The following is a 25,164-nucleotide window of genomic DNA, read 5'->3' as shown; positions in this document are numbered from 1 at the left end:
GCACTTCAGTAAACTTGGAATTCTTAAGTACTTATCAGTATTTAAGGTTTGGCAAAAAAAAAACTGAAATATTTTCTTTTTTACACAGTAATTATTCATCCAGCATGATGACCAGGTGTCCTTTACTTCCACATGTCCCCTGCATCGCAAACTTTTCCTCTCATAGCTCACCTGCCACAACTCTTTACATGTTCTGTGGATTCTGTAAAGCCTGTCTGCTTGATGACTTACTATAGCAGTACTGCAGAGGTAAGTTTTCAGATTCTTTGTCTTTTTCTGTTGGTGTGACTACTTGATGATCTCATTTATTCTTATTATAATAAGTGTAACTCTTTTTCTTAAATTTTACATGTGTATGTCCGGGTAGTACCTCTCTTGTGAACCTCAGGTTTCTACATGCATCCGTCATTTAGCTTGGACAATAAGTAATCAGTCCTGCTTGTCTTTATATTTAAAAATCATCTTAACGTGTTTTCCACCTACTTTTTTGTACTTCAGTTGATGAAGATCCCATCCTTAGTGATCAACTTCTTCAGAGTCAAAATCAGTTCTTTTCTAGTTTAATGCTATAAGCTTTTAATATTCCTGATCTTCTTTTCTTTTTTGAGAACCAGTTTTCAACAGAGTAGCCAGTGTGACTCTTGTAAAATGTAAATATAACAGGTTGTTTCCATTCCTCAAAGCCCATTAAAAACTTGCATCTCAGCATCGACATGGTCTTGTCCTCCCCACTGCTATCACATTAGTTCTTTTTAATTTGCTACCACAGTAAATGCTTCCTGAGGTTCCTGAAATAAGGACAACATGCCATCACTTGCAGGTTTAATTCCAGCTCCTTCTTCCTCAATTGCTCTTTCTTCAAGCAATCTATATGCTCCCTTTACCTACCTATCATCTGGATTAAAATGATCTCTCAAGGATAAACAAATTAGAACAAAATGCTAGTTTCAAAGGTAGCAATATGATCATAAGTTGACCTTTCAATTGAAGACCTGTTGAATCACAACCAAACCTCCAAATACATTGTCAGGATATTGGAATCATGCACCATAAACTTTTTCTCACAGTAGCAGCAGAAAACTGCTCTCTTTGGGATTTTGTTTGTCTCAAGCACCATACTTTAAACTTTGGTATTGTTTTTTATTTATACAAGTTGATAGAAGAAAAATCTACTCCACTAATTACAAATTAAAAGACTAAGTAAAATGGAAGTCACTTGACTTTTGATAAAAATATGAGGGATGCGTTTTTAAATTAATTAATTTTCAAATATCTACAATTTATCATATGAAGAATGTTTATAAAGGGCCCAGACAAATGGCTTAGCAATTGAGAGTTCTTACTGCTCTCGCACTGGGACAGAGTTTATTCCAGCACCCATATCACAACCACAAGTAACTTCAGCTCCAGCGGACCCAATGCCCTCTTCAGGACCCAGCGTGTGCCCTTCCACATACATACTCATAACTAAAAATAAATACTTTAAAGTACATCAAAAGAATGTTTATAGAGCCTGGAATGGTGGTTAACGTTTACAGTCATTGTGACAGAGACAATACAGGATTACAGAGTGAATTCCGGCTAGCCTGGGCTCAATCTGTGGTGAAAAGAAAAGGAAATAAAAGAGAGATGGGGAACATTTAATGCCCTTTTCAATAAAAAAATAAAATTCAATAAACTTTAGATTTTTTATTAGCTTTTTAAAGGTTTTCAAAACCAGGATAAATTATTTCATATAAAGACTTTTAATTTTTCTTCCTATTCTTATAAATCCTGGACTTCCTTGTTGAACTGCACTTTAACGTCATCTAGATGTACAGAAATTAACTACTTTACCAAGGAATCTTGAGTCCCTCTGACTTACAATTTCCCCCTCAATTTTCAATTCTGAAAAAGTTTCAGCTATAGATCTGCTTCATGTATAATATTTTATTCTGTAGAAATCTTTATGACTTTTTTTTTTTTTTTTTTTTTGGTTTTTCGAGACAGAGTTTCTCTGTGGCTTTGGAACCTGTCCTGGAACTAGCTCTGTAGACCAGGCTGGACCCGAACTCACAGAGATCTGCCTGCCTCTGCCTCCCGAGCGTTGGGATTAAAGGCATGTGCCACCATCGCCCGGCTCTTTATGACATTTTTAACAATTCAGTAAATCAGAAACATCCTGACCTAGTGTGACCTTCATGGATCCAATAAAGAATTAAGGCAATAAGGGATATTTTAAGAATCTAGTTATACCCATTTTAGAAACTTCAAATGTCTTCACCTAACACAGTTTATTAATCCATGGCAAATTTGACAGTGGTTATTCAACATATCTTTTATGATAACCACATTAGCCCATGACATCTACTGCTTTTGTCCACTTGCATAGTTATTTGAAACATTCTCATTTAATTCCTAAAATGAGCAATTTAAATTTCATTATTTTTAATATATTTATTTATTTTTATTGTGTGAATGATTTAGATGGATGTATGCATATACTTTCTAACATTTGTGTATGGTCCTGGTGGGGGGTGGAAAAGAGGGTATCAGATCTCTTGGAACTTGAGTTATAGTTGGCTGCCATGTAGGTTGGGAATCAAACCTGGGTCCTCTGCAATAGAAGCTAGTACTCTGAACCACCTCTCCAGTCCCCTAAAATGAATATTTCAAATTTAAAGAAAAATAAAGCAGAACATAAAGGAAAGAAATTTAAATTGTAAAATGGTTTCTATGGTACATGAAAGGAACAAGAAGGAAATAATGTGTTCATGTGGATTTTTATAGAAACATTTGTAGATAAAAAGTGTTTTGCCAAACCCTATCACAAATTTCTCTAGGTACAATTAACAGAAGTTTTCAGCATTCCTGCTTTCTTTGATACATCATCATTGAAAAAAGCAATTATGTCCCAAATAAATGATCATGACCATGAGCCGGATGACTGTGGCTTAATTATCCTGCCACAATTTATTTTGACACTTCATTCTACACTTGCCTGTTCTGCAGCCTCTTAATCTTCCTGCTTCAATTTGTCTAAGTGGCTGAAGGCAAAATGTTTCCACCTGAAGAGACAATCCTGAAATGAAATGAGGCACTAGATGCCATCAAGTAAACCCAACTCCTACCCCTTAAGTTGCCTCGGTCTAAATGTGAAGAGGAGAGAAGCTTGCTACAAAATAACAAATCAGGAAAGTCAGATTGAAAAATAAGCCCCATTAACCTTGCCACAGAAAGAAAATGGCTTCATCATGGGGACAAGATATTTATCACTGCACTGAAAATACCTACTTCTGTTTGCTTTCCTTGTCTATTCTCACCAGCACCCCCCAAAATATCTTGTTTTGATCCAAACAAATACAAGTATTCATTTCACAGCAGCATATGTATTGAGGTCTGCTGAGACAGGTGATATTTCCCGAGCCCTGTAGCATTGCCATACTATTTCTATGAGCAAGGAGTTAGTCACTGAGTGGAAACCCACAGTTTGTGAATGCTTCAACACCCATCACACCTGGATGTAAAATGTCTATTGGTTTATTTTTCCCTTTGTTTTTATCTTCCTGCTTTTCTTCTATTGATTGAGGGACACATTGTTATAGGAAATTGTTCTTGTCATTTCAGTTCTTATGTGCAGGAGCGTTCAGATACAGTTTTTTCAAGGAAAGTTATAGAACAAAACGACAGAGGAAGATTTGAAATTTGAGCCAAGCATCCTTCATGTGGTTTCTGAGTTATGGAAAGATATTCATTCTAAGTGGCTGCACTGGAATTTTCTTTCTCTGAAAAACTAGAGAAGAAAAAAGATAGAGTTAATTTGCTGAATTCAACATTTGCAATACCTTATGCTGACTGAATAAAGACACTAATAACATAGATTATTTCATTTATATTTTTTTGAATTGAAACTTTGTGCTTTCAAGATTGCACCGAAACCCCTTTCCTGCTCTCCTCTAGGTTCTATATTCTGGCACCCTGTGATTATGAGCAACTAGAATCTTTAAGTCACAAGAGTGATGTTCTATGAAGTTTCTTTTAAAATCATTTTCTTGATACCTTGTTGTTTGTTTGGATTTGATTTTCAAGACAGGGTTTATGTGGGCAGCTCTGGCTACCCTGGAGTTCATTATGTAGGCCAGGCTAAAGGTTAGCCTTGAGATTTACCTGCCTCTGCCTCTGCAGTACTGGGATTAAAGGCATGTGCCACCACTACCAGGCTGATCTTTTTTTTTTTTTTTTTTTTTTTTTTTGTTCATATACCCTGTTCTTTTCAGTCATGCTAAGTTTCTTACAAAACTTTAAATTCACAGACGACTTCTAGTCAGTAATGTTCTTAAACATTCTGGTGTATGTAAGCTAGAGCGCCGAAAGACTAGAGATTACTAGGTTAAAACTGAGAGACAAAAGCAGTCACTATGTGATGGTTATTCCTCATCAAGAAACTTCAACACTCATGAAAACTTCAGTTTGTTGGAGGGACTGCAGATATTCCTTGGTATCAAATTACAATGAGATACTTTATTTGAGGAAGCAATTTAAAGGCAAAGTCCACCTAGTCATGGTCTGAGACTGGTTTCAGGAATTTTGGCCAGAGAAATTCCACAGAGGCGCCTGAGCCCTGCTTCCTGGCTGTGCCTTACATCACCTTTCTGAATCTATAGCCAAAGACTTTAAGAGTTGGATGCTGATTGCCAGTATGATACTAATAAAACATTAAGCCCTCAGATTTCTTAACCAGACATATTTGCAAAATGACATTGAACTTACTTCTTTTCCTGTATCAGCTATTCATCCTACACTCCTGAGGAGCGATGCATGACTTCATTCAGTATGGTCTGTGCTTCAGGCTGAACAATTCAGGAATATTCATCAAGATTTGCCATTAATCAGTTAAAGATGTTCATAAACAAAGCCAATGAATAATTCATGTAAATTTGAGTAAGTGTGCTTCTAATGATGAATAATCATGAACTGATCTGGAATTTGTTAATGACTTATGAATATGTATCTCTAGATGGTACTCCTGTACAACTCACAATTCCATGAAAACTCCTTCCTTTTCCATTGCATCCTGTACATTCACTGAAGATGCCTCTGGGACCTTTAAGTATCTTTGCTAGAGGTTTAAATGCAGTAAAATTTGTGGGAATGATGTCATTGCAGACCTTGCTAAACCACTAAAGATACCTATTTATTTTCATAATCTCATTCTAATGGGTTTTTCTCAGGTAAGATTGTCTTTCAACATTTGATCTCCTTACCTACGACAGGAAGATTGCTATGCAAACCCCACTGAGAGAATGGGAAAAAAAATTGAGAACTGAATGCCGGAAATAACATTTTCCTTATGCAGTCCCTAATCCTATGCCAGGTGCAGGATGGGCTGTTTGGCCATGATGTCTCAGTATGCCCTCTGGCCACTTGCAAATTGGAAATTCCACAGTGACTATGGCCTGAGTATTTGTCTGAGAAGAGACACGTCAGTCCAGGGCTGTCATCAACCTGCCCTTCTCAGAATGAGGAGAATTAGCAAACAACCTTTTCCCGAAAGCTGTGCGTCTTCCAAGCGCTTGGCAATCATTTAGCAACTAATCCGGTGAGGGAGGTCGGAGCTCAGCTTGGATTTTCACATGAAGAATTCCACACAGATGTGAAACAGTTTCTGAAAAGGTCATAGAGCAGCGAGTAGGGGGGCAATAAAAATAACAAGAGACAGACCTGAGAAAAATTAAGGGACAAGAAATCTGTGTTGTTTGCTGCCCACCTGGATGATCTTTCCTAGTGCTTCTCATAAGAACACAATCCCTGTTGTTCACTGTGCGTTTGGAACGATTCTAAACCCTTCCGTATTGCAGCCCGTTTTGTCTTCAGTCTTGTGCTAAACCCTTCAACAGTGTAGCACATTTTCTCATCAGTATTGTGCTAAAAAGAAATGAGTACTCTCATTTCCCCTGTCGCACAAAGAAGCTGAAGAACACATCGTTAAATCAGTTTTCCAGGATACAGCCAATGGGTGAATTGGGGCAGGAGACATGCATGACTGCCTCTCTGAGCCCTGAACATCCCTGCTGCTTCATGTTTTCCTGAACCTGATCACCCCATCTTAATGTCCTCACCTAGAATTATCTACAATGTACTTTTCTGGTGACTCTACCCAACAGTTTGTTTTGTATCTAGTTTTGTATCTAGTTACTCACTCTTTTGTTTCCCCGTAGGTAACGACTAAACTATACTTATTTAAAGGACCTGTATTAGCACAAGACACCCAAAGGCCAAATTCTCAGTGAAAAGGAGATTCATTTGTCACAGTGGGAGAAAGGGATGGGAATAAAAGACAAGACTGAGGGAGAAGGGCAAAGAAACAAGAGAGAGGCAGAGGGATATGAGTCCCAGTGGTGAGCCCATAGGAGAGGAGTGGAAGCTTATAAAGTTAAAGGGGGAAATCCCATGTTAGATGGGGTTTTTGATTTTGATTTGGCCTGTTAGTTATGGTGGCCAAATGGTGGCTTTTAATTGCTAGACTTCAATACTTTTATAACTGGGCATTGGTAGTCAGCCTCAGGAAGAGGAAGTAACCAAATATGGGAAAAGTCCTTGTAATATAACAGCTTTAACAAGGAAGAGGGACAGGGAAAGGGAGGACAAGGTCTGCTGGAGTTGTGTTTGCCATACTATGGCCTGCTCGTGTCCCTTCATTTACAATGAGCCTGAATTTGATCACTAGAATTATTTTTTAAGGAGAGCCTGTCAAAGATATTTTTAAATATCATCTAAGCTAACACATATCACTTTCCACTAAAGACCTCCCTTACAGGGGAATATAGCGTTTTATATCACTGTTTTCTGAAGATCTTGAAAGTCACCAGGTCCCTCACAGAAGTAACAAGTCTCTGCTATATTGCAAGAAGGGGCTCACAATTACACTGCACACATGGTGAGGATTAGGATGGGAGTCAGTCAAAGCAGATCACATCTTTGTCTAGACTTTATCCACTGTACCATGATGCCTTCCCAAGTACAACACGATCTACGAGTGTTAATCCGGATCCCTGTGAGCTAGTATATTCCACTGATGTCACACATTGAGTAGTTAAAACATCCTCAATTTATTAGGAAAATTAAGGGTTGCTATGAAGTCGGTTCCAATTCGTAAAAACCACTGCATTTGTGGAACTAAAGAGGAGATCTGTGCAGTGTTATGTTCTCGAGTTTGGCCCTGTGGTCAAACTGCAGTTTTCCTTTTTAAACTAGAGTTTTCAGTAACGTTTGCACAATTTAAAACAAAAACCTTCACAAAGCCCACCTCACTCACTTCATTAGAAAGGTGATAGTACTTGAATAATCAAGAACAATATACAGATATTAATAGGCAAGAGGAATTAAATCTAGAGTTTCTCTTCAAAAGGCTATAACTGGAAAATGATAAATAAAAAATACAACAAAGAAACAAATCCAAGTGTATTTAAGGGTATAAACCAGAATAAAGTTATTGAAATTACAATGTTGAAATTACCCAAAATTTGCGTGGTCCCAGGAACTTCTATTTCTCTTTGTAGGTTTAAGGTTTTCATGTCAGTTGGTACTGTAAATGCCTATCAAATTACATGGAATTTGCTTTCTATTTTTCCTTTTATTGAAAATAGGCTAGTTTCTCACATAATATATCCTGATTACAGTTTCCCCTTCCTCCATGCTTCCCACTTCCTCCCACATCTCCTCTAGTCCATATCCACTCCCCTTTCTGTCTCTAATTCGAAAAGAAAAAGATTCAAAGAGAAACATCCATACATGACAGAATAAAATATATAAGATAAGTAAAAACTATTGCATCATGGGTGTGACAAAACAAATAATAGGAAAAAATGACAAGGAAATGGCACAGAACTCAGAAACCCACCCACTAGCACCCTCAGGAATCCCGTGAAAAAATAATCTAGATGCTATAATATATACATTGAGGACTTGGTGCAGACTCAGGGAGATCTGTGCATACTGTCTCAGTCTCCGTGGGTTCGTATGAGTTTTGATCATGTTGATATCGAGAACCTTGTTTTCTTGTTGTCCTCTATCCCCTCTGTCTCTTAAACTCTTTCCACCTTCTCTTCTACAAGATTCCCTGAACCCTGACGGGAAGAACTTGATGGAGACATCCCATTAAGTGATATTCGTTTTAAGGTCCTACTCTGCATAATGTCTGGCTGGGAGTTGCTGTGTTTGTTCCTATCTGCTGCAGGAGGAAGTTTCTCTGGTGATGGCTGAGCAAGGCATTGATTATGAAATCATTTTAGTAGTATTTGGTTTTACACTAGTGTTGTGGGGAGCTGCGGGCTGTGTTCCTGCCACCCCAGCTCCTGGTCGCCTGGCTAGCTTATGCCCAGAAATAACAACACACAAACTGTATTATTTTAAACACTGCTTGGCCCATTATATCTAGCCTCTTCTCGGCTAACTCTCGCACCTGGACTAGCCCATTTCTAATAATGTGTGTAGCACCCCAAGGTGTGCTTACCGGGAAGATTCTAGCCTACATCCATCCTGGGTCAGAGCTTCATCGTATCTGCCCCAGAGAGGAGAGCTATCGAGTCTGAGCTCACATCCTCTTCCTCCCAGCATTCTGTTCTGTTTACTCCACCCACCTATGTTCTAACCTATGAGGGCCAAGCAGTTTCTTTATTTTTTAACCAATGACCTTCCTCCATCACACTAGCCTCCTGGGCTATCTCTTCTCTGATTCTTAGCCACTCAAGCAAGGGTCTGGTATGGGTTTCATCTTGCAGAATCAGACATCAATTTGTTGCTCCCACAAGCTTTCTCCCACCATTGTCCTAGAATATTTTGCTGTAAGACACCACCATAAGTCAAAGGTTAGACCCTCTGAAAGGAGGGGACCTCAAGTGCCTTTATAAAATGCAGGTGTGCAGCATTTTCTTGATTACAGATTGATGGTGGAGGATGAAGCCCATTGTTGAGGGTGCTATACTTGGGCTAGTGGTCCTAGGTTCTGTAAGAAAGCAGTGTCAGCAAGCCTTGAGGAACAAGCCAGTAAGCAGCACTCCAACCCCAACCCATGGCCTCTGTGTCAGGTCTTGCAACAAGAAAGCCACTCTGTTTGATTTCCTGCCCTGACTTTTTTTCAGTGATGGACTAGGATGTAAAGTATAAGTCAAATTTACCTTTCCTCCTCAAGTTTTCTTTGCTCATGGGTTTCATTGAAGCAATAAAACCCCTAAGACTTGTTAGTACCATGATTATGGGGTGTTGCTGAGACAGAACCACCAATCATGTTTTGGGGAGACTTGTGGAAGGATTTTGGAACTTTGGGCCAGAAAAGCCACTGATCATTGCTATTTTAGTATCCTTTTCTGTAGGAGCTGGGGAGATGACAATGCTGAGCGTTGTGCTGATGCTGGAGGCTTGGATTCTGATGTTTCAGAAGGAAGCAAATCATCTACTGGGACATTCCATTTGAGAATCTTTGTTTCTGGATAGGAGGGCTGAGGAATTGGCTGTGATGCAAGGAAACAAGAGCCACTGAAGAGAAACCTTCGCTTTACTGGGACAATAATCCCTGGCAGCTGAGGCTCAAGAATCAACTGCGATTAAGGAGCAATTGGCACCATTGAGGTAAAGTCTGCTGCAAAATGTTTCATCCAGGTCAATACAAAGAAACTGTGCTCCAGAAGTGGCCAAGGTTGTATCTCCTATTAGGAGCTGAACTTGGGTAGTAGAAGAGTCACTCGAGTGGGACTGGTTTTGAGGGTATGAAGTGGTGTCTGAGAGGAGCTAAAGCTTGTCACTGTGTGGCAAGTCAGGAGTCCCCAAAGAAAGCCAAGAGGGGCTTGATGAAAGTATAGATTAGCTGCAGCAAAAAGACCCCCCAGAATTTTGGAGATGCCTGTAAAATGGAATGGGTACCAAGTGGAGCCAAGCATGAGCCTAGAAGACAATCTGTGTGCTGCAGAGGAGAGGACCATGGAAATGACAAAAGTCCTTAGAGGAGGCCAAAAAAAAAATCGTGAGTGAATCCTGGATAATTGTACATTAAGATATTTACGCTTTTGGAGTTTGGTTGTGCTTTGTCTAGGTTGTGACTGTGTGCCTGGCTATTCCTTCTTGAATTAAGAAAGTACTTAACTTATTCTTTATTTTCTAGAAGCCCACAGTTGATATACTGAATTTTAAGAGGTTTTGAGCTTTAAAAGATATTTGGATTTTTAAAGAGACTGAATTTTAAAGTGTTCGAATTTACAAAGAATAAGATGATTGTACAATGTTTTATCTTGTGATGTTGATGTTAATGTCTGATATTTGAAATGAACAAGAAAGGAAATACTATGGTTTAACAGTGATATGTTTGTATGTCAAGTTGACATGTCATACATATTTTGTGTCAACTCGGCATTAGCTAGAGCCATCTGAAAGGAGGGAAGTTCATGGAAAAAACTGCCTCCAACTCTAGTCTGCCTACTGCTTTGTCAAATTACGTTCTTTACCCTAGAGGAGTTTCTCAGTTTCATGAGATAAGATGTCATTTATTAATTGTTGCTCTTAGTGCCTATGCTAATAATGTTTTGTTCAGAAAGAATTTCCTCTGCTGATGAGGTTATTCCCCACTTTCTCTTCTATCAGAATATCTGGTTCAATGTTGAGTGAAGTGTTTGGTCCATTGGAGGTGAGTCTTATGCAGAGTGATATGTATGGACCTCCTTGGATTCTTCTGTGCATAGGTATCCAGTTTGAACACTGCCATTTATTGAATACGCTTTTTTTCAGTATATATTTCGTGTTACTTTATCAAAAAGTCAGGTGTCAAATAGGTATGTGGACTTACATCTGGAGTTTTGATTTGAGTCCATTGATCAAAGTCTTTGGTTTTGTGCCAGTACCATGCTCTTTCTTTCTTTCCTTCTCTCTCTCTCTCTCTCTCTCTCTCTCTCTCTCTCTCTTTCTTTCTTTCTTTCTTTCTTTCTATTGAGCTCTACATTTTTCTCTGCTCCCCTCCCTGTCTCTCCCCTCTCTTTCAATCCTCTCCCAAGGTCCTCATGCTCCCCATTTACTTAGGACATCTTATCTTTTTTCTACTTTCCATGTAGATTAGATCCATGTATGTCTCTCTTAGGGTCCTTATTTTCATCTAGGTTCTCTGGGATTATGATTTGTGGGCTAATTTTTTTTGTTGTTGTTTTGTGTTTAAAAACCAGTTATGCATGAGTACATGTGATAATTGTCTTTCTAGGTCTGGGATACCTCACTCAAAATGATATTTTCTAGCATCCATTTACCTGCAAAATTCAAGATGTTGTTATTTTTTCTGCTGTGTAGTACTCCATTGTTTAAATGTACCACAGTTTCCTTATCCATTCTTTGGTCAAAGGGCATTTAGGTTGTTTCCAGGTTCTGGCTATAACAAACAACGCTGCTGTGAACATAGTTGAGCACATGTCCTTGTGACACAATTGAGCATCCTTTGGATATATACCCAAAAGTGGTTTTACTGGGTCTTGTGGAAGATTGTTTCCTAATTTTCTGAAAAATTGCCACACTGATGTCCTAAGGGACTATACCAGCTTGCACTCCCACCAGCAATGCCTGAGTGTTCCCTTTACCCCACATCCTCTCCAGCATAAATTGTCATCAGTGGTTTTGGCCTTGGCCATTCTTACAGGTGTAAGATGGAATCTCAGAGTTGTTTTGATTTGCATTTCTCTGATGACTTCGGATGTTGAATGTTTTCTTAAATGTCTTTTAGCCATTTTAGATTCTTCTCTTGAGAGTTCTATATTTAAGTCTGTACTCCATTTTTAAAACTGAATTATTTGTTCCTTTGAAATCAATTTCTTGATTTCATTTTCTTATATCTCTTGAGACTTGCTTTGTGTCCAAGTATGTGGCCAATTTTGGAGAATTGTAGCATGAATAATAAAAACCCGGAGACAAATATTGGTGTTCAGGCTGAAGATCAGAAAAGCAAAGCAGATAGTCACAGGCTCTTACCTCTACCTCAGACTGAAATGGGTGATTTTGCCTCCACAAATGTTCAAACTGAAGACTAACTTTTTGAAATGAGGTAGAGGTGAGAATCAAGGGCTAGTTTTTTTACTCTTTGATCTTCAGGCAGAGATAAATACCCTCGTGACACTGAGAAAAAAGTTTTTTTTTTTGGTTTTTCGAGACAGGGTTTCTCTGTGGCTTTGGAGCCTGTCCTGGAACTAACTCTTGTAGACCAGGCTGGTCTCGAACTCACAGAGATCCGCCTGCCTCTGCCTCCCGAGTGCTGGGATTAAAGGCGTGTGCCACCATCGCCGGGCAAAAAGTATATTCTTTTGTTTGGGTGAAATGTTCTATATAAATGTTCTGTTAGGTCCATTTGGTTTTTAAAATCTGTTAGCTCCAGTATTTCTCTGTTTAATTTTTATCTGGATAACCTGTCCATTGGTGAGACTGGATATTAAATTCTCCCACTATAAGTGTGTATGTATGGGGGGATTAATATGCGATTTAAGTTGTAGTAGTATTTCTTTTACAAATGTGGGTGCCTTTGTTTTTGGAGCATAGATTAATAATTGAAATGCCATTTTGGTGGATTTTTGCTTTGTTGCATATTTAGTATCCATCCCCATGTGTTTTGATTTGTTTTAATTTGAAATCTTTTTTGTTAGATATTAAAATAACTATACCAGCTTGCTTTTTAGGAATATTTAATTATTTTTTATCTTTTTTTATTCTTTTTTAATTAATATTTCCACCTGCTCCCCGTTTCCCATTTCCCTCCCCTCCTCCCAAGTATTGCTCCCTCCCCCCACTCCCCTCCCCCTATCCCCACTCCTCTTCTCCACCCCCCACACCATTCCCCCTCCCTCTCGATACTGAAGAGCAGTCCAAATTCTCTGCCCTGCGGGAAGACGAAGGTCTTCTATCTAGGTTTCGATCCTAATACATGAACTGGCTTTGTGGGAGCTTAGCCTGTTTAGACGCTCACCTTCCTGGAATATTTAATTATTATATCTTTTTCTAACCCTTTACCCTGAAGTGATGTCTATCCTTGATGTAAAAGTGTTCTTTTTGGATACAGCAGAAGGATGGATGCTGATTCCACATCAACTCTGTTAGTCCATGTCTTTGTATTAAGGAATCAAGACCATTGATATTGAAAAATACCAATGGCCAGTTATTGTTGATTCCTGTTATTTTCTTCTTGTTCATGGTAGTGGTGGTGGTGGTGGTATGTATGCCTCTGTGTGTGTGTGTGTCCCAGATTTCCTGGATGTTTTGTGTCAGGAACATTTTAGTTTAACGGTGTGTGATACACCCATTTCTTCTGTATTCTCTTCAATACCGGAGATTATCTCTTCCATATCTTGTATTCTTTTGGTGAAGCTTGCATCTGTAGTTCCTATTTGCATTGCTAAATTTTAGTTTACAGGATTTCCCCTGTTTGCATTTTTTGGTTGGTTGGTTTTTTTTGTTGTTGTTGTTTGTTTGTTTGTTTCTTTTACTACTTCTATTTCCATTTTCAGATATTGAACAGTACTAAGTGTTTCCTTACAGTACTTAATTCTTCCTTAAACTGCTTGTTAGGTTTTACTTTATTTCCTTTAGGGGATTTATTCATTTACTTCAAATGTTCATTTGTGTTTTTCTGGCTTTCTTTGAGGGATTTTTTTCATCCATTTCTTTCCTTGTGTCTTCAATATCTGATATTCATTTTTGATCTCTTCTGTTCTATTAGTAAAGCTTTCTTCTGAGGTTCCTGTTTGACTTCCTAAATTTTTTGAGATTTCCCTCATTCTGGATTTTTATTTTTTATGGATTCTGCTTGTCTTTTTAAGAACTGTTTTATTGATTTCTTCCATCATTTTTTGTTTGTTTGTGTGTATGTCTTCATAGGTTTCTTCATGTGAAATTTTCATTATTTTCTTCAAGAACCTGCACCATATTCATAAAGGCTATTTTAAGGTCTTTCTCTTGTGCTTCAGTTATGTTGGAAAATTCACAATCTGCTGTGAGTAAGGCTTCTGGTCTCTAGTGGAGACATTATTCTGGTAGTTATTGATTTTGTTTTTATGGTGCCATAAGTTTTAAGCATCTGGGATTGGGATGGTTGTAATTCTAGGTGTTGTTATATGGTTTTGTCTTTGTTGGGCATGTGTTTTGTTCCTTGGTTTCTGCTTTCTTGCCATTTCTTTGGAGATTGTGGTGGCTAGGTTTTCCTTATTGGAAAATTCTTCTCTGATCCTGATAGCTGTGGTCTCTTGGGCAGCCATGGAAAATGTGTTTCTAGGCATTGGGAGGTTACACTTAGGAATGGGGCTAGGTGGGGGAGGACACTAAAGTGGTTTAGATTAAGGAGTAGAGGAAGGTGTTACACCATGATCTATTTAGTTAGTCCCCTGGAAATGGGGCAGAGAATGGCTAGAGCCCCAGCTGAAGGTCTTCTGAGAACAGGGATAAGGAAAAGACTAAGAGATAGGATTGGGAAGAATGCAGGAAGAGGTGAAGATCTGCAGTAAGTCTACTTGCTTCCCTGATCAGAAAGGCCTGTGAGTACCAAGGGAGTGTCAGCAAAAGCTGGGATCTGAGACAAAGCAATGGTGAGAGACAGGAAGTTCGGAGTGGAGGATCTGTGTGAACCACTGAAGATGGGAGTTGGGTAACAGCAGATGTTTTGCCTCAGAGCTAAATAGGAGATCAGGGAATTGGATTTGGAAGAGCTGAGAGAGAGGTTGAGATCTGCGGTTAAGCTGCCGGCTTCCCTCACCAGAGTGGCCTGTGGTGTCCAAAGGAATGCCTTCCAGATTTGGGGTCTGGGACAAAGCAGCAGATGAGGCAAGGGAAGTTATTCGGGAGGAGATCAGTGGAGGGGACTGGGCAATGAGGCTGCAGCAGGTGTTCTCTTGTAGAGCTGGGGATGAAATGGGGTTTGGCAGGAAAAGGGAACATCTGCGTTAGGCTTCCCTGTTCCCTGGAAGGAATTCATATGAAATATTGTATGTCTTTGCATATTGATCTACAAATAAAACAGCCAGAGTCAGCAGGATTAAAAACATCTATTTTATTGTCAGAAGTAACAGAAAATTTAAGTGCATAAACCATTCTTACTACTTTTGAAGACTGTTCGTTACCTCTTTCAACTTGTTTATGCTTTGAACAAGTCTTATACAGTATTAGTATAGAGTATTCGTTTCAAAATTTGTCATAGTATAAGGCAAACCTTTCCTTTTTCGTATCTTGTACTACTTTTGAAAACTATAATGCCACTGGGAGATAGCAGCACATGTCTTTAGTTCCAGCACTCAGGGAGGCAGAGGCAGGCAGATCTCTGTGAGCTCAAGGCCAGTCTGGTCTACAGAGTGAGTTCCAGGACAGTCATAGATACATAGAAAAACTGTGTCAACCCTACTCTCCCCAAAAAGACAACTAAACACTATAATGTCTATTTTTCCAAATAATGCATGTATTTAAATTAGATGCCTTAAATATACTGTCTTAGCCTTTCAGATTCTCCTAAGTAGTTAGTGTTCTGGTGGAAGTTCTATGTCAAGCCCCTTCCTCCTTCTCTCTCCAAACCCTGTAGCATCTCAAAAAGCATGCCAATAATGAGCCTTCTCCTGAGATACTCAACGTCACTCCCACAGGGACTTTAAACTGCCCCGCCCCCTGAAAACAGACATGTGGCATTCCAGTCTCTCCTATCTGTCTCCCCTCGGGGGGGGGGGATCATCTAGGAGTATTGTATCCATTAAACCTGGGCTTTTTTCTAATTCGGTTATTTGGTCTGATTTGTATTGCTACATCGGCCAAGAGGCTTATCAAAGTATAGAAACTTTTCAGTTAGGAGAAAAATTAAACAAATGGGAGATGATCAAATTACTCAGTTATGTTGTTAGGAAGGTAAAGAGTTGAAGTATAGATTTTTTTTAGTAGAGTGTGAATTCATAAGCAATACCCTTTCTTCATTTTTAAGGATCCAGTGATGGGATTGTAGAGGTTGTCCAGGCACTGGCTACTCTTCCAGAGAACTCTGGTTCCATTCCTGGTACTCCTATGGCAACTTACAGCAATCCATGTGTCCAGTTCCAGGGAATCTGAGTTCTTCTTCTGACCTCTGCATGTATGAGGCTCACATTTGGTACACATCCATATGCACAGGTCAGCATACTCATAAAGAGTACAGTAAATAATGAAGAACTCTGCAACATGGTTTATATTTCCAATAAGACTTTAAAGAATGTAGCTAGGATGCCTATCTTAACTTGCAGTGAAGAAAACACTTTGACCATGGCAACAATTATAAAGGAAAACATGGAATTGGGACCGACTTAAGTTTTGGAGGTTTAGTCCATTATCCTCACGGCAGGAAGTATGGTGGTTTGAAGGCAGACATGGTGCTGGAAAATGTGCTGAGGTTTCTACACCTGATCAGCAGATATCAGCCAGAGATCTGGATTAAGCTTCTTAAACCCAAAGTGCAGCCCCTGGTCACACACTTCCTGTAACAAAACCACACCTACTCCAATAAGGCCATGCATCTTACTGGTTCCACTAGGTATGGAACAAGCATTCAAACACATGAGTCTATGGGGCCATTCCTATTCAGACCTCCACAATACACTTTCTTTACCATCGTGAGTGACTATTTTTCTTATAAACCCCATATTCCTCAACTATAAAAGATATCACTACATATCTACCTGCATAGTTTATAGTCATTGACATCACTACATATGTACCTGCATAGTTTATAGTCATTGCTATCACTACATATCTACCTGCATCGTTTATAGTCATTGATGATATCACTATATATCTACCTATATAGTTTATAGTCATTGATATCACTACATATCTACCTGCATAGTTTATAGTCATTGATATCACCACATATCTACCTGCATAGTTTATAGTCATTGCTATCACTACATATCTACCTTCATAGTTTATAGTCAATGCTTTGCTTTGTAATGTTAGGTATTCAGTATCAACTACTTTATACAAGATGATGATTTAACTCACAGAATTTTCTTTCATTTCTTTCATTTGAGAACTCTATATTTTCTATAGTGAGCTTCAGAAAACTTATCATCCCTTTTTCTCATTAAATGAAAAATCAGTGTTCAAGTTTTTATGGATTTGATAGTACTATCCTGTTGAGCAACTTATAAAACTATGATACTTAATTTTTAAAACTAATGGGTCAGTGAGATAAAATGGCTTCACAACTACCAAGAGTGATAATATGAGTTCAATTCTGGGAACCCACATGGTGTAAGGAAAAGAACAAATCTCACAAGTGATTCTCTGACATCTACACTATTTCTCACATATACACACATACATATCCTGCACACACACCACAAATATCATACAAATTCTATGTCATAGCTGTAACATTGTTATCAATATGGCTAAATAGCTTATGAATACATTCTGGAACGTCTACTTCTCCCCCATAAACATCTCTTCTGAACCTCTTTTCTCACCCTTGTCCCATCTGAACGAGTAGTTCACAAAACATACTGTTCATCTCCCTTCAAAACTCACCCTTCTCTTAATACGCTGTGAATTCCTCTCCTTTTGCTCTCTGCTTGATCTGCTTGCTTCAATTTTGTTATCTTTCTCTGTTTCACTTACTCTTCAAACTGTAAACCACATACTCTCCACGAACATGAGTTTAGTTCTTAGCAGCCTTATGTGACAGAGTGAACTTACTTCATCATTTCTTGGCATTAGACAAAATATGCAAAATAATTCAGATATATTATTTACATAAAAATAAGATTTAGACACTTCTCTTTCATCGGTACAACACTGTTTTATTTTGCCGGTCATTTTATTTAGAGACTCGGAATGCAGATCAAAGTAATGGCATTTAGAATACCCTCTAATATTAATATTAGTGAATCTAGTCTCATGTTAGTTTTCTATTTAGAAAAATTTAAACCTTTATTTTCCAAGTAATTTTAATGAAATTAAGAACAATTTAATTGGATTCCCTGAAGACATCTGTCAAGATAATCGTGAATGTTTCCTTCTCTGGGGTTATTTGGTTCTAATGTAGTGACTTTATAATGAAAATTATTCTTTCATTACTAGTACCTTCATTATATTTTCATCACTGTAATGAAGACATGTCAGGTTATTTATGTGGAAAAAACACTTATTCTGCTCATCATTTTGGACTTGAAAGTCTAAGAAGCATGGCACTGGTTTTAAAAGCCAAGATAAGGGAGCCATGCAGATGGTAGATGGTGAGACAAAACAGAAGGCAAACCATATGTCAACAGAGGAAGTAGAGACAGTGGGTTGGTTATTCAAACAGATACCACCAACAAGCTTCTTGACAAAAAATTACCAGAAAACCTCAGAATAACCACGAACAAGGGCTGAGCTCCAGCGATCAAAGATCACAGTAAAATACCCTATCAGCCCCTCATTATAGTATCACTATAGGAATAAGGACAAAGAAGATTCATGCATGACACCCAAATTTTATCCAAGCTACAGCAAACAAGATGCATCTGTGTCCACCACAGTGCTTGCTTCAATTACCTTAACAATGAAATAAGAGCGCAATACCTGTGTTCTACCTTTATGTTCCCATATAGCTTTTGAAACACACACTCACACATGCTTACACATTATTATCTTAATCCACACATATGGGCAAAATGAAAGGAATAGTAACAGTACCGAATTGAAATAACCAACAATGATTGTGACTTACTATATAGGTTGGTTTTTGTCTCTTTTTTATGTACATTCTTGGAGCATTTTAATTCATACCTTCCAAAGGTGAGGATAACAATAACACAGATATAGATGTGATAGAAACTAAATGGCCGAATCCATGAAGAAAAAGAAGAAGTTCAAGGGACTGAAGAAATGGCTACATAGGTAATGTTCTTGTTGTGCAAACCAGAGGCCTGACATACACCCTCCAATAAGGCCACAGTTCTTCCAACACAGTCACACCTCCTATTTCCAAAACATTCCACTAACTGGGACCACACATTCACACACATGAGTCTATGAGGGCCGTTCTCATTCAAACCATCACAACTATTGGAGTTATGCTGTTTTAGTAAAGTAGTGATTGTAAATTCTCCTCCAGTGTCCATGATTTCACAAGCACCGAGTAGTTAGCTAGGTTTCTCTGGTACAAGGCATTGATTCCATCTTATAAAGCATATTAAAAAGGATGGCACTTATAACCATGTCAAAGTGGGTAGGAAAAGCCCATGAGGCCTCAACCTTACAAAGAATTCCAGGAAAATAAGTCATGCTGAAAATGGGGGAAATAGTTTTCCCCATGGAAGACCATGCCTATTGGTTGTCTCATACCAAATGGTCAGCCCTGAAAATATACATACAAGTAACATTACATAAATTGAGCAGATTATATTGAGGTATATTTGTTCACACATACATATATGCATTCAATAACAATGAATGAAAAAGAAGGCATGAATTTGAAAGAGAGCAAGGAAGTTATATTGGACTTTGTGACAGGAGGAAAGAGGGGAAAATGATGTGTGTGTGTATATTTTTAGGGACTATTATATATACATATAATAGTATATATAATACATATATTGTATATACATATGTATATATAATAGGTCACTGTTTGACCTATTATCTCTAACTTCTAATACAGTTTCTGTGTGTTTATTTCAGGTCTGGGTAGCTGAGAAATGAATGAGCAGCCTCTGCCAACAAATATTGTAAAATACCTTAAATGAAAAGTCATAATTAAATGAAATAATTTGCTCAGAACTGGGAGTGAGAATAAAACATGGTAGAGAAATTCTGTCTCGAGTCTCATTTTGATATTATTTTTGCAATTTTATTTAAACTAAAGAGCTAAGATTTTCTGTTGATAGCAGTGAAGTAATTATACAACTCCTTTTTCTTTTCTTTGACTATTTTATGACTAGCAATTGAAGAACAAAATTAGATGTTTCTTTGAATTAATTTTCAAACTAAATAAATACCTTATTAGACATCTTTTATTGCTTTCTTTTGCATAACTGGAAGTTTAATTTCAGTTAAGATATGCTCTCTGATTCACTAAAAGCCTCTCCTCCTGTATTTTTGAATCAGCTTCTAGGAGAAAAATATCATAAAAATTCTCAACTTAAAGGTCTAGAGTGCATTGTCTAGTACTCTAAACTAATATTTCTTGTAATATAAAATTGCATTACAAATAAATTATGACAACTTCATCATCTTTTAAAAAGTATCCTTCCAAACTATGCCCACACACAAACACACACACACACACACACACAGAGAGAGAGAGAGAGAGAGAGAGAGAGAGAGAGATGTGCATACATCTGCACTTAACTAGGAATTAGTTGAGTATGCCATGTGAGTCTCATTTAGTTTTCTCAAAATTTTATATGCAAACCATATAACAGACCTGAGAATAGATTGCAATAATGACAGTCAATTTACCTATTTAAGTTGACTGAATTCAATTGGTTACATGGAGTAAACCCTAAAGAAGATCATAATGCAAAGGACATTCCTACAGTTCATGTTTCAACCAAGAGAGAAACGTGAGGTGAGAAATGGGTGATTTCTCTGGAAGTGATCAATGACAGCTGCTATCACTTGTCTTTAGTAGGGGTCACTGTGTCTCCTTATCAGCTTGTTTGCGTTTGAGCCTCTAGGAAAGATGAATTTTTTTTTTAACGTTTTGGTATCTGTACCCTAAAATACCTGTGATAGTGCTATGCCAGGAAGAAAGCTGTAAATGCCCAAGTGATTATGCCAGTTTTGATATCTGTCATAAAGAAAACATTTTTGGATAGTTCCTTCTGACATTTTTGACAGAATGAATAGTTTCTGTCCTGGTTGCTGTGATAACATAGGTTTGACACAAACAGCATAAAATAAAAGCGATTTGTTTTGGCTTTTCTGGGGACAATACATCCTGACAGGGAAGCTGAGGCAGCAGGACTTTGAAACAGCTGCTCATATTATATCCACAATCAGAGGAACAGAGAGCATGAACTTTGATCCTTCCTTTCTTTTCTCCATTATATCCTACACGATATCTGGCCAGAGTATCATCGCACTCAGAATTAGTATGAGTCTTTTCACATCAGTTATCATAATCAAGATAATCCCCCACAGATAAGGACAGAAGCCCATTTTTTCCAGTTGATTCTAGAATCTGCCAACTTGACAATAAACACTAACCATACCATCACAGGCAGTTTTATCTGGTTAGCAATCAGGTCAACATATTTGAAATACTTTTATATCATTGTGCCTTCATTCTGTAAATCTCTAAACAAGAAAATCCTAAATCTAAAAATCACTTCAGAAAATTTTAAGACTTTAGGTCACACCAATGTCTTTGACATACTGTAGCAAATTTTCATTTGTGTTCTGCAGAGTCAGTGAACAAAAATTGTCAGTCAGATGTGAACAATAATGTCACTTCTGACCACCTCAAGTGAGTTTAAGAATACCTTAAGTGTATCTGAGAGACTGTGTGGTCCTACCATTTCATGGTTCCACATCAGGCAACTCTTAGATGTATTGGGTACTCTTACTCCTCATTATTCTCTGGATACTGATTTAAATACAACAGAAAAATGAACATTAAACTTTTCTTAAATGATATTATACCATGAAGCAGTTTAACATATGCTCCAAAACTTGCTTTGCTCATTAAAAACAAAAAAAGATTTTATTAATTATGTATGTTGAGTTCTTAACATTCATTTTCTGCATTAGGACAATATAAAATCTATATAAATTTCTTAATACTAAAATTGAGATATTAAATTGCTTTTATCATGATAGATATGTTTTCAAACACTGAAAGATTTGATTCTGATATATATGTCTTTATGTATACAAGATGAACATATGTCAAAATTTTTTAATACATTGATGAAAAGATTTGTAAGATGTAGAAGTAATCAACAATGTGATTTTCATAAGAATTTTATATGTTAGAATATTTTCTTTTTATACATATAAAATTGATAACATCTCATAGAATAATAAAATCAGAGAGATCCTTCAGCCCTTTTTCTTTCTTGGTAATAGAAATCTTTAAGGCACCATGCTCCTTCCTGGTTTAAGCTTTAATCACAAGCAAACAGAATTGTCAGCTTCTCGAACTAGCTGAGCGCAATTGTGAAAGAACATTACACGTTTTTGCTTTCTTATAAATTTTGAATCATTATTATAGCTTCTCCATTTTTATATTTTATGAAGATGATTTGAATGCACAAAAAACATTTTTAAGCTAATGGAGAGATCAATTTACCAGACAATCTATTCTTAGTTTTGGAGGGCAAGGGTAGTGCCTCCCTGAATTCATATGTGAAAATAGGCCCTCAAGGTGACATTAGAGAGCAAGCCCTGAAGATGGTGAATTGGTTATGGTCACCAAGCTTTGCTGAATGTGATTTGTGTCCTGCTGAGATAGATACTCTAGTGAGAGAGCTTCACTGCCTTCAGCTTATGAAGTAGCAAGAAGATACCTGAGAGTCCAGAGTGGATCTTCAACCAGACCCTGAGTCTACTTGCACCTTGGTCTTGAGCTTCTCAGTCTCAGTGCTGTAAGAAGTAATATTAATTTTCTGTTTTTTATAAATCACTCCATCTCTGGTTTCTTGTAAAATTCGCCTAAAAACATAGTAAATCGTCAAGCACATAATTAAGAGTCGTCATTAAATTTCTACCAGAGAAATAAGTCTGTGAAGAAATTCTTAGAAGAATTTTCACTCTTGATATTCATAATATATTCATCTATTTTCTCAGGAATTCATTTATTTATCCCGCAGTGCCATTGAACCCAGGGCCCCAAATATGCTTCACAGACTTTATACCACTGAGTTTGCCACTGAGTTAACCCACAGATAACCTTACATTATTTTATCTAAATTTTATTTATGTAAAAATACTGTCAGAATTCCAAACCAAGGAAGTCTTTCTTATAAATTGAGAAAAATTTGATCACATTGTGGAGTGTACAGGTTGCTACAGTCTGTAGTATCTCAAAAAGGCATGCTAAAGTCTGTTCCACTGAGACCTAGCATTGAGGCTCAGTATTGGTGAATGGTAGTTTACCTGAGAGACCTTGATCAACATTGGTGCTATGTCTAGGTGTGTCTTCTGGTGTGGGTTTGCCATATGATGAAATGAGAAACATTCTCAATTTGATAGTCAAGGTAGCATCTTGAAAGCCATGATCACTTTTCCTAACGATTGCTGAGTAAAAGGAAAGCAGTGTTTGCAAATAATTATATTTGATTTATTAAGGAGAATTATTGAATTGGGTTGTTTGCTTCTGAAGTATGAGGTAACAAAGGAGACTGATAACTTGAGAATTAGACTAGATAAAAGAGAGAACAAACAACAGAACACAGAACATGAAAATTAAATCACCATTATTGCAAACAGACACAATTTGATTTCCCTAATTAGTTCAGTCTAGTGAGACTATTTTTTTTCTCTTACACAGGTCACCTGTCTGTTTTTAGTCAAGCTTTCTGTTTCTAGTTTTACAAAAGCCTTGAGTGTCCAGCCTCAGTCTGCTGATACATAACAGTTTGGATAATATTTACTTTGAGCTTTAAAGAAGAATACAAGTGTGATCCTTCAAGTTTCCACAGTTTAGACCTTGGATATCTTGCTGTCCACAAGGCTGTGGACAAATGAAGCATAACTTTGCTTGTGTTGGACAAACATTTCTCAGTAAGATAACCTTCAGTTAGACCTAAGGTACAGCAGAGCACATCTACAGATAATATTGAATGAATGTGTTTGGTATGTTCTAGAGCCAAAGACCTCAGTATAAAGAGAACGGACGTTATTTATTGTGTAGAGTGAATGACTTTTTGCTTTGTTTTTTTTTTTTTTTCCTTCTTGAGACAGGTCTTTCTAAATTGCCTTGAACTTATTATGTACACCAGACTGTCCTCAAACTCACAGAGACCTCCCTGCCTGTCTTCACATTGCTGGAATTAAAGGCATGCACACATGACACAATTGATTTCTGACTCTTTCCTAAGAGTTGTACCAGTGTCAGCTCTGGGAAAATAGTAAGGACAAAGGACTATGGAAAATCTTGTGAGCTTTCCAATCTATTCAGGAAAACGTAGAATTTCTACAATGTTCACACTACTCTCAAGTTACTCGAATAAAAGTAATAATTTTATGATTTATTTTTGTATTTTATCTTTTGCACTAATGTGGTGCTAGTTAAAAATTGAAATTATATGAATCTAAACTTTTTCTTTCTTTTTTTTTTTGTTTTGTTTTTTGTTTTTTGAGACAGGGTTTCTCTGTGGTTTTGGAGCCTGTCGTGGAACTAGCTCTTGTAGACCAGGCTGGTCTTGAACTCACAGAGATCTGCCTTCCTCTGCCTCCCAAATGCTGGGATTAAAGGCGTGCGCCACCACCACCCGGCTGAATCTAAAACTTTTTCAAAGTACTATTTTGACAAAGTGAAAAGGGCTATTTGATTCTCCAGAAATATTTGAGAAACATAAATTTTATCTACCAAGGCATTCAATATTCCTGTATAAATTTAGTGTCTGATTTGGTAGATGACAACATACAAAAGACTGGAAGAGAACATTTGGCTATTTAGTTAAAATAAATATAATGATATCTATTCAGAATTAGTCAATATGGCAAAATGATGTAGAAAATATACACAAAGCAAGGAATGGAATTGTTTTGACTTCTGCTGTTTCTATTATGAAAAAAGAAATGTTTCTTCACTGTTTCAAACTCAAGAACATGCTGAATGAAATGAAAGCAATTAATTATTCAATTGTCTCGATAGATGTTGTAAACTCAGCTACCTTCCCAAAGCTTTTAACATTCCTTGTTAATAAAAGAACAGAAGCTGGGCGGTGGTGGCGCACGCCTTTAATCCCAGCACTCGGGAGGCAGAGGCAGGTGGATCTCTGTGAGTTCGAGGTCAGCCTGGTCTACAAGAACTAGTTCCAGGACAGGAACCAAAAGCTATGGAGAAACCCTGTCTCAAAAAATCATAAATAAATAAATAAATGAACAGAAATTTTGGACTGTACAATGACTTAATGACTAAGAACATTAGCTGATTTTCTAGAAGACCCTGGTTCAATCCCAAGCTCCTACATGGTAGCCCCATAATCTGTTACCTCAACTCCAGGGGGTCCAATG

This window comes from Chionomys nivalis, chromosome 10 (genome assembly GCF_950005125.1).
Source record: "Chionomys nivalis chromosome 10, mChiNiv1.1, whole genome shotgun sequence".
NCBI classification, from domain to species: Eukaryota; Metazoa; Chordata; class Mammalia; order Rodentia; family Cricetidae; genus Chionomys; species Chionomys nivalis.
Note: the sequence above shows the minus strand (reverse complement) of the source record.